We start from the raw sequence: 12,387 nt of genomic DNA, 5'->3' as shown, positions 1-12,387 counted from the left end.
CCTTGCTCGTAGCCCTGAGCTACTCTCCCACACCCTCATTCCCCCTCCATTCAGAGGCAGGGAGACAGGGATAGGCAGGAGAGGCAGATCAGGCAGGGAAGCACCTGCCCGCAGCCTGGCTAGGGGCGAAGAGACCCAGAAGCAGGAGCAAAGTGTCTGCCTGTCTGACCCTTTTTGATCAGTGGGTACAGCACAACGTAAGCTTCCAGACAGTGAGAAGTGAGGAGGAAGTAAGAAACAGCAATCAGAAAGCTTCCTCTTTAAGTGGCCTAGTCTTAGGGGAAAACAGCCAGTTAAAACAAAACAAAACAAAAAACAGGCCCAAGTCCCTATGCCATACCCCTGCTTTCCATCTCTGTGCCGGACCACTGCAGAAGTCTAAGGGGACTCCCTGCCTGTTTCTGCCCTGTCCTCCCACCCACCTCCATAGAACTGAGTAACCCTAAAGCAGAAATCGAGCCAGGCTCAGTGGCTCAGCCTATAATCCCGTGCTTTGGGAGGCTGAGCTGAGTGGACTGCCTGAGCCTGCGGGTTCGAGACCCGCCTGGGCAACTTGGCGAGACCTCATCTCTACAATAAATCGAAAATTAGCCGGGCGTAGTAGCGCGCGCCTGTAATTCCGGCTACTTGGAAGGCTGAGGTGGAAGGATCCCCGGAGCCCAGCAGGTCGAGGCTGTGGTGGCCGGGAGCAGCCACTGCACTCCAGTCTGGGCGACAGAGTGAGACTCCAACTCAAAAAAAAAAAAAAGCAGAAATCGGATCACGTTCTCTCTTCCAGTGCTTTCAGAACAGGGTCCAGACCCCCCAGCTGGCCTCCAAGGCCTCCTATGATTCTCTGAGCCCTTCTCCCTTCATGCACGTGGGCTTTCTATCTGTTCCTCGGAGAATTCTACACTCATCACACCAGACATATAACCATCTGGGCTCGCCCCAGAGGCATTCTGGCACCTTGGGGAAGCTGCCCTCACAAGGCCTCCAGCCATGATCTTCCCCTTTCTGCCCTGGGACTTAATATCTGCATTGGTCACTCTCACTCCTAGGGAGTTTCAGCTGGATGGGGCCTTAGAAACTGAGACCAAAGATGCTATACCCATTGTACAGTGGAGGCAGGGGACAGGAGTGAAGGGCCACTGGGGCCTAACATAATCCAGTTTCCCTGACAAGCCCATATTCCTTAGCTCCCGAGAACTTATGACGGCTGCTCCCAGGGCCTTGGACAATGCCCAGTGGATCTTGTCTTCCTGTCACACCCACTGTCCCTACTGAGGTGGCCAAGTAGTCCCCTCCAGGGACTGCAATTCCTGCCTTAGGCTTTCCCCACCCCCTTCCTCACTCTCTCCTCCCGTCAGGCTCCTGAGCTGCCCTTTCTTCTCTGTGTGACAAGACATACAAAGTCTGGCCCACAGGCATCCTGCTGGAAGAAAGCTTGGATAAGGGCTGGCAAACTCAAGGGCCCACTAGGCCAGGCTGTGGCACTCTTACTCAAAAGGGGAGCTAGATCCTGCCACAGGACAGTAGTCACGAGAGGCCCTGAGTGGCCAGGTCTTCTAATTCTTCCCGCATAGCAGCTTTATCAACATAATCCACATACCATGAAACTCACCCATTTAAAGTCCACAAATCAGCGGGGTTTTTAAAAATATATTCACAATGAAATTTTTTTAAATAGAAAAGCTAGAGGCCAGGCTTGGTGGCTCAGCCTGTAATCCCAGCACTTTGGGATTCCAAGGCGAGTGGACTGCCTGAGTCCACAGGTTTGAGACCCACCAGGGCAACTTGGCGAGACCTCATCTCTAAAATAAAAAATTAGCCAGGCATGGTAGCGCGCACCTGTAGTTCCAGCTACTTGAAAGGCTGAAGCGGAAGGATCGCCGGAGCCCAGCAGGTGAAGCTGCGGTGGCCAGGAGCGGCCATGCACTCCAGTCTGGGCGACAGAGTGAGACTCCAACTCAAAAAAAAAAGAAAAGAAAAGAAAAGCCAGAATTCCTTGGGGTCCCAGATAATTTTCCTGATTTTTAAATATAGATGATTAGCCGGGCTCGGTGGCTCATCCTGTAATCCCGCGCCTTTGGGAGGCTGAGGTGAGTGGATTGCCTAAACCCGCGGGTTCGAGACCCGCCTGGGCAGCAAGACCTCATCTCTACAATAAATCAAAAAATCAGCCGGGCATGGTAGCGCATGCCTGTAATTCGGCTACTTGGAAGGCTGAGGCGGAAGGATCGCCAGAGCCCCTGCAGGTCGAGGCCGCAGTGGCCGGAAGCGGCCACTGCACTCCAGTCTGGGCGACAGAGTGAAACTCCAACTCAAAAATAAAATAAAATAAAATAAAATAAATATAGATGATTATGTTTAAGTGTTTTAAAATGTAAGTCCATCAAAACTTGTCAGGAGGCTGGGCTGACAGGTGATTCTGTCTTTCCGAATTCGAGCTCCATGGAAGCAGCACTATGGCTGGCAGACCCCGAACTCTGGGGCCTGACACTCAACAGGTACTGGAGTCGAGGATTTCTGAATGAACGAACCTAGAAAAGTACTTTGCCAACATGTAGCTGCAGAATCATACAACAAAGTGTGCTCTAAACAGTTCAAATATGACCATGCCCTATTGCTCTCACCAGGTCCAAATCCCAACCCAACACTGGGCTCCCGAACCAGGCTATTCCATCCGGTGGCTGTGACTCTTCCTCATGTCACTGTTAACATATACACAGAACAGAAAAGGCAAAGAGACCTCTGCTCCTCCACCCAAACCCAAAGTTGCAGGAAGACACCAAAGAGTTTTACTGCAAAACACCTGAGCACACCTCTCACCCGGACTCTTCCACCAGGGCATTCTCAAGTGCCACCATTCAGGTTTTCCACTGCCATGATGAGGTCTCCGCTGAGTCCTTAACATCCTCCTCCACTGTGGAGTTCACAAGCCAGCCTGGGGCAAGGCCACAAGAACTGACTCTAAGATGTGACACGGACTGTCTTCCTATGTATGCCCAGGACCTACCTGTAGGGGTCAAGGGGTAAGGACACCAGAAGGAGGCCAGTCCTAGCACCCGACTTACAGCAAGCCAACTGAAGACCTGGCACAAATTCAAGGCCTCAAGGGAGAAACACCAGCACTCTTACCATTCCCACTCACTACTGTGTGTCAGCCTCTAACCAAGCTCTTACCTATACTCACTCGCTCACTTTCACATGATCCCAGCAGGTGGGCACTTCAGACAGAGCCCCATTTACTGAAGCCCAGAAATTACCAACCTGTCCAAGGGCACTCAGGTGCCTAGTGGCTGGGCTGACAAACTGTGACTCTCCAAAGTTCATAGTCAGCCACCCTTTCTACCTCTTCCTTCGGAAATGGATGAAAACAGAACTGCAGTGACAGCAGGTTCAAGTCTCAGCCTTGCTTGGAATTGACCATAACCCTGAACAACTACTTCCTTTCTAAGCCTGAAGTCCCTCGCCTGTAAATGAGCGGTTTGGAGTCAAGGGCCTCTGGGGCTCTTCCAGTTCTAAATACTCCCTCTTCTCTGAAAGGAGGGAAGGAAAACCAAGCCCCTAGGGCAGAGCAAAGGAGAAAGAGCTGACACTGAGTTGGGCTGGGGAAACCTAACCCTATAGCCTAGCATTCTCAGGAACCCATGGTACCAGCCTCATCGTGCACGAGTGCAAACCACTGTTCTCAGCATGGGTGTAAAAGCAGGTGGATTCAGCTGAAGAAAGGTGGCTCCTGATGAGAGACCCTGTGTCAGGGGTCAGCTCAGCTCTGCAGAGCTAAGCCGCAGGGAGGGGAGGGTGGGGGGAGCAGCCTGTGGGTCTAGGAAACCCTCTGGCTTGGGTGCTTCCCCATGAGAGGGGGTGACCACCATGTGGAAGTCTGTCCCGCCTGCCCCCCAGAGCCTCCTCTTCCCAACTAGCCAGCTGCACCAGGGGCAAGCAGACAAGCATGAGCTCAGCCCAGGCCAATCTTCCAGCAACTGAGATGCCTTCCGGATGATGCAGGTCAGTGATATCCCATAATCCCCAGCCACTCTCAAACCCCAAACAGGGACAGCTAAAAACTGCCTGAGATATACATTTCAGGAAGGACTTGGAAGTCTGCTCTGTTTTGTAATCTGGGAACCTCACTCCAAAGAATCAGACAGGAAACTCCAAACCATCCACTCTTAACCCAAGAGGCCCTGCCATGTGGCCAGTCATCTTTCAAAAGGAAAAAACTGACCATGCCACTACCTCCCTTAGAATCTTCAATGGCACTCCACTCCTTCAGGCTAAAATCAGAACTGAGCACTCTATACAAGGCAGGAATGCTGACATCCCTTCCCAGATTGCTACACTACAGCCCCAGGGAACCAACTCCTCCACCAAAGAAGGAGTTCCCTTTCCAGGCCCTTTCTCAGGTATTTGCTACTCATCCTTCCCATTCAGTTTGGCCCACACTTCCCCCAGGAAGGCCTCCCTGCCCTACATTGAACCGGGTGCCTCCACTCCACTGAAAACGAACCCCATCCTTGGGGATTCCCTATACAGCCTCTTCCACACTGAATTCTGAGTGCGTGAGATTCTCGCCGGCAGACTGATTATTCACTGCAGTATTCTCTGTGCCTGACACAGAGCAAGCACTCAAAATGCACTGAATGAATGCCATTAAAGGTACGAGACTCATTCATTCACACACTAATCAAATGCTCACCAAGCTGCCTACTACAATGTGCCAGAGACTGCTGTAGGAGCTGGGAATACCGCAGCGGTCAAATATCAAAGTCCCCGACCCTGTGGCAATAAGACTAAGAAGCAAAATGACGCAGGGTAAGAAGGATAGGGACATGAGACCCAAGGTCAGGGTTTGCCAGTCTTTACAGGGTGGTCTGGGGAAGAGCATCACAGAACAAAATGCCCAAAGCAAAAGAGTGTCCGACATACTCCTGGAAGGCAAGGACGGAGGTTGCTAGAATGGTGTGAGGTAAGGGGCAACGCAGTCAGAGGCTGGCGGGGGCCAGATCGGGCATGGTCTTAGAAAGCATTCTGAGGACTCCAGGTTGTACTCCACTATGAGAAGCCACCAGGGCTTTAAGGAGGAGTGACAGCAGACAAGCGAAGAGGCTGAGCAACAATCTAGGTGGCCCAGGTTTGCAAGAGAGGAGGCGACACAAGTATTTAGATTTGGACAGGTTTGTTGTTGGCAGTTTGTTTGCTAGCTTTTTCCTGAGATGGGCTCGCTTTGTCACCCAGGCTGGAGTGCAGTGGCATGGTCACGTCTCACTAAAACCTTGACTTCCTGGGCTCAAGTGATCCTCCAATCTCGGCCTCTCAAGTGACTGGGACTACAAGTGTGTGCCACCACGCCTGGCTAATTTTTTTTATTTTTGCAGAGATAAGGTCTCACTATGTTGTCCAGGCTGGTGTGAAACTCCTAGGCTCAAGCAATCCTCCCATGCTGGCCTCACAAATTGCTGGAATTATAGGTATGAGCCACCATGCCCATCCTGGACAGTTCTTAAGAGTCAAAAGAATGACCAGTAAATTAGATGTGGAGTCACAAAAAAATAAAGGTACCTGGCAAGGATGACTGCAAGGTCTTTAGTCTGAGCAACCAGAAGTGTAGAGTTGCTTAACCTCTGCTGAGTCTCACTTTCCTTATCCATGAAGTGGGGATAAAAGAGCATCTGCTAAGCAGATTACTTGGGCTAGAACTGGTAAAACACTAGGTAAGTGGTGATGACTATGTCACTACTATTTATCTCAGGATTATCAGAAACCTAAATAAACTCGTGTCTGTGAAAAGCAGAGCGAAAGCCCAATCAGATCACTTATCCAGGTGGCCCCTGGCTACTGTGGGACTTAAGTCCCTCTGAGACTTGTAACTTCTCAAAAGCAGAGAAAAGGCGACCCTAAGTGGCTAGAACATTTTTCTTGAGAGCAAGGTGCTCATCACAAGTTTGGAAGGTTATTACAACATCCCTGGAAACAGGGTCTTTGATGGAGGTCATGTAAGTTTACCAAGAACTCCTCGTACTAAAACAGAGAAGTCCCTCACGATACATGACAAGCTTATCTGGCTGGCTTCACAGAATTCACTGGTGAAGGTGCACTCCTCACCCCTCCCCGTGCCCAGGGCTTTGCCAGTCCAAAGGTTCTGTCAAAGGAAGAAAGGTGCCAGTCAGGACTGTCCCAATGATTCTGGGAAAATCCTTCAGGGAGGGAGACACCCCAGGCTATCAGTCACGGGAAGTGGGCCAGGTGGCCCTGGAAACCATCACAAACAGCCCTTCCTGAAAATTCAGCTGACATCTGAGAAAAGGCATGGATAACCCCTGAGAATGGGGAGTCGCCTCAAACTACACATATCTGACTTTGGCATCTTTTAGAATAAAAACCATTTACATCTGTGTGGGTCACTTGAATTCATGAACTGGACTACCCCATAATAGTAAATGGATCCTCAAACAACCTCAACACAGAGATTAGCCCCACTCTGTGAATAAAGCAAGCAGAGGTTAGGCAAGCTAAGGTCTCCAGTGAGAGCAGGGAGAGAACTCTGTTCAGTTATTTTTTGCTTTTGTTTTTTTTTGAGTTGGAGTCTCACTCTGTCACCCAGACTGGAGTGCAGTGGCCGCTCCCGGTCACTGCAGCCTCGACCTGCTGGGCTCCGGCGATCCTTCCACCTCAGCCTTCCAAGGAGCTGGAACTACAGGCACGCGCTACCACACCCGGCTAATTTTTTGATTTATTGTAGAGATGAGGTCTCGCCAAGTTGCCCAGGTGGGTCTCGAACCCGCGGGCTCAGGCAATCCACTGACCTCAGCCTCCCAAAGTGCTGGGATTACAGGCTGAGCCACCAAGCCCGGCACTCTGTTCAGTTCTTAAGTCCCATCGCCTTCCCCCCTCACACCAACGTGCTATTTCCCATGTTCTCATCTCAGTAGCCAGGGGTCAGAACTTACTCCTTTCTTGAACCCCAGACAGGTAAGGCCATCCTCTCCTGGCCTCGGGACCAGCCAGGGAGGTTGGCAGTCTGGACGGAGGCACCTGTGAACCCCTCCTGCAGGCCCAACACCTAATTACTCCCTTTGAGCTCGTCTTGAATTTTACAAACAAGGCACTCCCATCTGCCAAGCTCTCTGTTTTAAAGAGGGTTCTGTGGTTTCAGGCCCCCTCCCAAAAGGGAGAATGGGTGCTGAGTAACAGCTATAAAAACGCGGCCTCCAGCTCAGGTCCCACTGCAGACAGCAGGTGGGTCAGCAGAGAGACTCCACCCCCTGGAGGTTCAGAGTTCATGAAGACTTGTGACTAGTCCCCACCCCCCCAGGGCCAGAAACTGCCTCCTAAACACCTTCCCCCTCTGGCAGGCACTCACTTCCGGGTCAGGGTGACACTCAAACTCCCTGTCCAGAAGGAAAGGGACCGGGCCAGTTGAAGGCTCCCCTCCCCCCTTCCTAATTGTATACTTTCTTTAGAAGAGGAGAAAGTGATTTGAACTACAGGAAAAAAAGAACCTTCGGCCTGATTCACTGAGGCTAACCTAGCAGTTCTCAGCTGGGACTGCACGATATAATGAGTTATAGAGTTAAAAGCAGCCAGATGCCTCTATCACTCCTGTTGCCAAAATGTCTTCTTATAGCCAGTTTGTTTGATTCAGTGCCACAACAACACAACTAACCAATGTCTCCATGCTCTTCATCTGTAACAGTTCTTCTCTTTTAACAATGCCATCTGAGGCCAGGTGCGGTGGCTTATGCCTGTAATCTCAGCACTTTGGGAGGCTGAGGGAGGATCACTTTAGCCCAGAAGTTTGAGACCAGCCTGGACAACATGGTGAGATTTTGTCTCAACTATAAATCAAAAAATTAGCTGGGCGTGGTGGCATGCACCTGTAGTCCCGGCAACTTGCAAGGCTGCGGCAGATCATCTGAGCCCAGCAGGTTGAGGCCACAGTGGCCATGATTGTGTCACTACACTCCAGCCTGGGCGACAGAGTAAGGCTCTGACTCAAAAACATAAAATTAAATTCCAAAAATGCCATTTATGGAAAAAACGTGTCTTATAGAATTTCTCACATTTAGAAACTGGGTTACTGCTACTTCATGGTTAATTACTCTGTTCCTCTATCTCCATTTTCCCTACCAACTGGCAGTAAGATCTACGGTCCTATTAGACCTGGGTTTAATTTTTATTTGGTGGGGGACGTTTTCATAGCTGGTGCTCTGTGCACGCTGTCAGGCACATCGTGCCTGGCTGCTCCATGATGCAACTCAAGCCACTGACGGGTTCCAGAAGCCCAAGTCTCTCCAGTCCCAGAGCTTGGATTCCTAATGACAGTGGCAAATACCACAAAGAGGCGCACACGTGAAGTTCCACGTGGGTTCCTTCTTTTGTAGAGAAGTTTATTCAAAAACAGTTCTGAATACCGAAAAAACTCTTTAGATACTCTAATTCCCTAGCTTTAAAGATGAAGAAACAAGAGGCACAGAGAAAGCCTGGGGCATGCTGGTGTCCACACGACTGGTCATGAGCACGACGATCACAAGTGGAGTTAACACTCCCAATAATGGCGATCATTTATCACAAAACCTTTTGAACAGCGGTTATCAAACAGGCAGCATGTATTAGGTGTTTGCCCTATGCTTGCACTGCACTATGCTAAAAGCTTTACAAACATTATCTTCTTGAATTCTCACAGTCCTCTGAAAGTTACTGGTATTCTCATTTCAAGGGCAAAGTAAAGGTGGATCAGAGCGGCCGAGTAATTCTTCTGATATTGCACAGCAAGTTACAGGCAGGGCTAAGAGTCAAAAGCGCAGCCTGATTCCAGGGCCAGACTCACTTCCATCCAGTCTACTTCCTGTGGTGGGAAAGAAGGGGGCCAGGATCCCAAGTGGCTCTGACCCTGCACGGACGGTCACATTCACAAGGACACCCAGCTAGTACAACCAGGAGAATCTAGGGAAAGGCTCAAACTCAGGAAGAAATGCAGAGGAGGGTGGAGGTTTCCTGGGGGCCAGCTCAGTGTGGCAGAGGATCCCTGCGCTATCATGGAATTCCTGGGGTACCAGGCTGGGTGATAGTCCTTTTTAAATTTTGTGACATCAAGGGGACACAGAAAAAATGATGCTCAGAACACAAGCACCTAAGTTTCATACCCTGTCCTTAACTTTAGCTCCAGTTTCTTAGTACACTGAGTTACAAGTGTACACACAACAAACCCACTGACTACCCCAATGGGGTGAATGGAGGCTTGTGGAGTGACAAAACGATATGCTCGACTTGCGATGGGGCTATTCCGCACACACCCACCATAAGTTGGTAGCTCAGCCTGTAATCCCGCACCTTTGGGAGGCTGAGGTGAGTGGATTGCCTGAGACTGCGGGTTCGAGACTCGCCTGGGCAGGCGAGACCTCATCTCTTCCAGCTCCTTGGAAGGCTGAGGCGGAAGGATCGCCAGAGCCCAGCAGGTCGAGGGTTGGGAGACAGAGTGAGACTCCAACTCAAAAAAAAAGAAAATGCATTTAAACACCCAACTTACTGAGCATCACAGCTTAGCCTAGCCTACCCTAAACGTGCTCAGAACACCTGCATTAGACTACAGATGGCCAGAATCATCTAACACAGGGCTTATTTTATAACCAAGTATTGAACACCTCATATAATTCATAGACTACTGTGCTGAAACTGAAAAATAATGATTGCACAGGAACCTGAAATACAGTTTCTAATAAATGCACATCATTTCCCCATCAATATAAAGTAAAAGAATTGTACATCCAACTAGTCTAAGCTGAGGACTGTTTGTACTCTCAAGTCTCAAGGTGCTGCATGTGCACCAGTCACAGCAAACTTTTAGTTCATTTAAATGGGCTGGCTTTCCCCCCACAGCCCTGAGAGCACATTTACACGTCCCTAAGAGTTTCTTTACAAAAAAGAAATATAAAAAAATTAAAACTTTTTTTTTTTTAGTCATACGGTCTCCCTCTGTCACCCAGGCTGGAGTGCAGAGGCACACTCATGGTTCACTGCCTCTTCAAACTCCTGAACTCAGGCTATCCTTCTGCCTCAGCCTCCTGTAGCTGGGACTACAGGAACTTGCCACCACATCGGATAATTTTTTGTAGAGATGAGAATTTTTTGTAGAGATGAGGTCTGGCTATGTTGCCCAAGCTGTTCTCAAACTCCTGGACTCAAGCATTCCTCCCGCCTTGGCCTCCCAAAGTGTTGGGATTACAGGCATGAGCCATCATGCCCGGCAAAAACTTATTTTTAAAATATTCATCATACCACATTCCAAATCAAAAATAGTTAATTCTTAGGGTCACCAATCTTTAATATTATACATACCACACCCTTCAGTCTGTGAACAAGCCAAAGTTCATTTTCAGGGAGAGAGACCCCATATTATTTCACAGAATACTGATACAATAGAAGGAAAAAGGTGTGCATTCTCCAATTCCCTCTTGCTACACGTGGAGAAAAACAGAGGCCCAGAGAAAGTCCGGCAACTCCCAGTCTCCCAGACACCCAAACAGCTACCCCATTGCGGGCACTGGCTTATGCTACACACATTATCACAATGAATGCTCAGAACGGTACCAGCAGGCAGGTGAATCATAAATACCCGTTACACAAATGAAAAGACTGAGGCACAGAATGGCTAAACAAAGTGCCCAAGGAGGCACAGCTAACAAGTGGTAAAGCTGGTATTTGAACTCATGCAGGCAGTCTGACCCCAGAATCATCACTGTCCATCATCTTTCAACTTTAGACATCTTGGATTTGACACTTAGAAAGGGTGTGGCTAGGATAAGGGAAACATTTTAAACATTAAAAAATAACCTGAGGTGGAACGGGGGATCCAAAAGCTAAAATGCAAATCCCAAGACTTAAAACTACAAATGTGAGACTTGGAGGCTTAAACCAGAATAGAGAACCCCACAAGAACGGAGGGATATTGCAAAACATATTTTATTACTAGTTACCGCATGTGTCCCTTAAAGAACTAAAACACCAGCATCTGAGCCAAAAGGAGGGCTAAAAATAGGCATTTGCAGCAAGCTTTGGAAAGCTTTTAGCTTGCTTATGAGGTACTCATTTCTGCAGACTCCCAAAAACATATGCATCACAGAACACAAAAATTCCCAAGACCACACAGCCACTCCACGGGTGTCACACTGAAGTTTGTCCAAGTTGCACATAAAACCAGAGCTGGAAAAAGGCCTTACAGATCCATGAGACTCCAGAGAAAGGGCTACAACCATACCAGACAAGGAACCCAATCACAGAACTCTCTCTCAAAAAACACCAAAGCCCTAGCAGGCTTAGAGAGAAGCTCCTGGATTAACAGAGTCTGTCAGAAACGATTCCAAAGGTTCTAAACCAATGAGTAGACACTCTCTTGCCTTAAGATTCCAGAAAAACAAGAACAGAGCAACTCTACCCCACTCAGGATTTCACTCTGAGCCCTTCAAGCAAGTCAGCTTCTCCACTCAGAGAAAAAGGCGAGATGCCAGGCAAGCTGTCTTCTTCCCACGATCAATAATCCCAGTGACGCGAGCTATCAAGGGCCGCTGGACCTACACAAAATGCCAGCTCAGGCACCCAATACCACCTGATGTCATGGCTGACTTACAACCCACACGGCAGGTTCACCACTAGCTCGGCAGCAGCAGGCAGGGTGAGGAGCCCCATTGAAACTTCAGAGGAGTGCTCCTCTCTCCTGGGGATGATTATACCCTTTTGGGTTGAAAGAGGGGGGAAGAACCAGAGTGTCTTACAGTTGTTTTCCCTCACTCTGTGGGTGGATAGGAGGGGTTTGAAAGAAAATGGAGGTTTCAGCACTGCCCTTTGCATAAGAGGGTTCTGGAAGGGAAAGGGGGAAGGGGAGGAGGGCAGAAGGAAGAGAACACGGTTTGAGGTGCTGTTAGTGAGCCTCCCATGTCCCCTCCTCCAAATGAAGCAACCTGAAAAGAAATAAAAATTGCAACACGCTGTTTTCAGGATTGGCCATTTTGGCTTCCTAGGACTAGGGGTGACTCGACTCCCTCGAGGGTGAAGACCTTCAGCCCCCCTTCCACTTTCCCCGTTTGGATGGTTTACGCCAGTCGGCCTCAACCAGCGCCTGCAGAAGGGGAGGAGTTTCGAAAGAGCACCAGGGCTACCGCCACAGGCCACCATCCTAACTGCACGCCAGCTTCCACGCCGACCCACTTCAAAAGGACCCCAAACCAAAGGCTCCAGGACCGCCGCGTCCCGCGCGCCGGCAGAGACAGCAGAGAGGGCGCGCCCCCCGCCCGAGCCGACGGTCTATTCTCGGCCCAGGGAAACCGAGAGCCGCCTCCATATTCGGCACCGCCTCTGCCCGACGCCGACGCGGCCCGGCCGGGGTTTCCCGCCCCCTCGCCGGCC

The 12,387-nt window shown here is 49.8% G+C and overlaps 1 protein-coding gene across 1 annotated transcript in view; it reads right to left on the bottom strand.

The window, feature by feature from the left end:
• Positions 1-12,387, bottom strand: part of LARP1 (La ribonucleoprotein domain family member 1) — a 52,778-nt gene that overhangs the window by 40,013 nt on the left and 378 nt on the right. Inside the window, exon 2 of the mRNA XM_021706019.1 lies at positions 5,248-5,260. The gene's annotated coding sequence lies outside the window, so the exon portion shown is untranslated. The remainder of the gene's footprint in view (positions 1-5,247; positions 5,261-12,387) is intronic.

Source organism: Carlito syrichta, unplaced genomic scaffold, assembly GCF_000164805.1.
Source record: "Carlito syrichta isolate Samal-C Ts95f unplaced genomic scaffold, Tarsius_syrichta-2.0.1 Scaffold115602, whole genome shotgun sequence".
Taxonomy (NCBI): domain Eukaryota; kingdom Metazoa; phylum Chordata; class Mammalia; order Primates; family Tarsiidae; genus Carlito; species Carlito syrichta.
Note: the sequence above shows the minus strand (reverse complement) of the source record. Positions and strands in the feature narration are given on the sequence as shown.